General features: G+C 40.0%; 1 non-coding gene across 1 annotated transcript; it reads right to left on the bottom strand.

The window, feature by feature from the left end:
- Positions 1-256: 256 nt before the first annotated feature.
- Positions 257-359, bottom strand: LOC125165030 (U6 spliceosomal RNA). Its single transcript, XR_007151937.1, has one exon. It is a non-coding gene; the product is annotated as a U6 spliceosomal RNA (small nuclear RNA).
- Positions 360-3,279: the final 2,920 nt, after the last annotated feature.

Genomic DNA, 3,279 nt, shown 5'->3' with positions numbered 1-3,279 from the left:
TCTTTTTTTTTTTTTAATCTTTGTTAAGGGTGTCACTGATGTCCTCCACTCTTTTCTCAAGTCCAGTGAGTATCTTTATGATTATTACTTTAAATTGTCTGTCAGGCATATTACTTATTTCCATTTCACTTAGGTCTCTTGGTCTGATTTTGTCCTGATTTTTTCATTTGTGACACATTCCTCCATTTCCTCATTTTGTCTAACTCTCTGTGTCTGTTTATATGTGTTAGGAAAGTCAGATGCATCACTTGCTCCTAAAAATATGGGATGCTTCATGTATTTGTGTGTCATCCTTCTCCAGGGGCCATACTAATTTTCTTCATATGGTTCCAAGTTTTTAGTATACATGTGGCTGAAGTGAGTGTTTTAGTTCCTTTAAAAAAATTTTTTTTTTAATGTTTTACTTATTTTTGAGACAGAGAGAGACAGAGTATGAGCAGGGGAGGGGCAGAGAAAGAGAGGGAGACACAGAATCCGAAGTAGGCTCCAGGCTCTGAGCTGTCAGCTCAGAGCCCAATGCAGGGCTCGAACTCACAAACTGCGAGATCATGACCTGAGCTGAAGTTGGTCACCCAACCAACTGAGCCACCTAGGCACCCCTAGTTCCTTTTTTGAATTTGCCTTATATAGCAGGGTAATTGATTGAAATGCAATTTTATAAGCTCCCCATTTATTTTATATTAAAGAATTTCTCTGGTCTTTGTCCTGGGTTCTTGTGAGGGAGCTTCTAAACTCTTGGAATTTTCCAAGTGTCAGGAGTGTCTTTGTTATTCACTGTGGGGACCCAGGATCACACCTGAGTTTGTGCTTACTCCTTTTGGGACCCTAGATGTCAGCATGGGGACTGGTCCATTTGGAAAAACCAATTGTATGGTTATAGGGTTGAGGCTTTGGTTCAGGTGACTTCTTGACCTTTAGGAAATGGATAGGGGCTGGAGATTGAGCTCTGTCATGTGTTAAAGATTATTCCACCAATGTTTAGGTGGGCCCTGGTTGGTAATCATACACTGATATGTTTGAAGGGTGACGTGTCCTAAGGACGTAGAAGCTTTGTGTTTGTGACCCTCCTAGACTTTGCTCTATGGATCTCTTCATTTGTGTTCTTTGTAATACAAACTTTAATCATAAGTATAGTACTTTCCTGAGTTCTGTGGATTATTCTAGTGAATTTATACATAGCTCCAAGTAATTTATGGAACAGCACTTATTTTCATATCTGACTTGATTCCTTGTGTACATATTTCCCTTGGCCAGACTCTAGAGGGGAAGAGAGTCAGCATGGGATTTGGCTCGAGACTTGCCTCAGTCCCTTGATTCAGTTCTCTACAAATTTGACTTCTGATTTTTATTGTAATGTTGCAGACTGAGGATTATTTTATTACCCACTTTAAAGATGAAGAGGGTGAAGCTCAGAGATAATAGGGGGAAGAATTATCATAGTTAAAATTCAGGGCTCTTCCTACATGTCAGAGAGATGCCCTAAAACTTCTAATTGTATGAGCTATTACATTACTACTTAGTATTATATATTGTCCTAACCCACAGTAAAAATAGTAATAATAACAAAATGGCTAGCATATGTATTATATACTATTTGCTAAGAATTGTTCTAAGTTGTGTGTGTGTGTGTGTGTGTGTGTGTGTGTGTGTGTGTGTGTGTCTTGGCCTACTTGGGCTGCTGTAACAAAATTCCACAGACTGTGGCTTATAGACAACAGAAATTTACTTTTCACCATTCTGGAGGCAGAGAAGTCCAAGATCAAGACATAGGAAGATTCAGTGTCTGGTGAGGTCTTGCTTTCATCTTTTTACTGTGTCTTCACATTGCAGAAGGCATAAGGGAGCTCTCTGGAACCTCTTTTATAAGGATACTAGTTTCATGAATGAAGGTTCATTCTTATTACCTAATCACCTTCAAAGAGCCCCACCTCCAAATGTCATCACTTTAGGGGAAGAGATTTCAACATGTGAATTTTGTAGGGGACACAAATATTCAGTGTATAGTGCACTCTCTCTTTCATTTTGTTTCTCTCAATTTCTCTTTCATATTATATACATATATTTAGTTTACTTTTTAAAGTTTCTTTATTTTGAGAGAGAGAGAGAGAGAGAGAGAGAGAGCAAGCACAAGCTGGGGAGGGGCAGAGGTACAGGGAGAGAATCTCAATCAGGCTCTGTGCTGAAAGCACAGTGCAGAGCTCAGTTGCACAAACTGTGAGATCATGACCTGAGCCAAAATCAAGAGTCAGATGCTCAACCGACTGAAGCACCCAGGTGCCCCATATTTAGTTTAATCCTTACAATAATGATTTGTGATACATAACATTATTATTACTCTTCTGTAGGTTAACTAACATGGAGACACAGGGAAGTTCATGACTTGTTTTAAATCACACAGCTGAGAAGTGGTAAAGTCAGGATTTGAATCCAAGTAGTTGGGCTGTGGAGTTCATATTCTTAGTCACTAAAGTGTACTGCTTCTTTGAAAAATTGTGACAGCAGCTAAAAATATACTGGGGATAATCACTGTGTGCCAGGTGTAACACATGCCTGTGTTAAAGTATTTTACTTTCATAGCCATCCTGTATTAGAGACTGTTATTAACCTGTTTTATGGATGATGAAACCAAAATACAGTGAGGTTAAATACTTGCTCAAGGCCACCAGGTTGGTTTAATAACTGGCAAACCTAGAGCTCACACTGCTGTGTAAAAGAATCACCCTAGTTCTCTAACTCGCTTGGTGAAGATGTTTATGTGACAAGACTGGCTAAGGGGAGAGTAGTTTCCCTTGTGTGGTTCTTGGGGCACATGGCTGAACCTTGTGGGAAGAAAAGGGGATAAGTGGGCAAGGGTACTGTTGAGAATTACTCACATGCATGCTTACGTTAAGATACCAGAGATAATTTGTAGATGGGGAGACAGTCCTTGAGTTACCTGTGGCCAGCATTTGAATAGTAAACCTGCCATCCTCATGGGAATATGTGTCAAGGAGCTTCTTTCCAGTTTACATCTCTGAGAGTATTGTCAAGTGCCTGGTGTTCCTCTTGTTTCTGCCTCTCCAGGCAGCCAAGAAACAGATTGGGCTGCATTTTTGCTGAAGCTGGTCATTTTGCAGGTTCCTCAGACATGTGATGTTGTGTTTTTTTCCTTGTGCCATTATGCTATGGAGAGGAATTACTGACTTACACCTTCTCTGTCACATTTTCTCCACTTTAGCAGCCTCTGTTTATAGATCCTCAGGGATCAAACCTCACATTTACAAAACTGTGACTTCTGCC

Source organism: Prionailurus viverrinus, chromosome B1 (assembly GCF_022837055.1).
Source record: "Prionailurus viverrinus isolate Anna chromosome B1, UM_Priviv_1.0, whole genome shotgun sequence".
NCBI classification, from domain to species: domain Eukaryota; kingdom Metazoa; phylum Chordata; class Mammalia; order Carnivora; family Felidae; genus Prionailurus; species Prionailurus viverrinus.
This window is presented reverse-complemented; position numbering and strand designations above follow the sequence as displayed.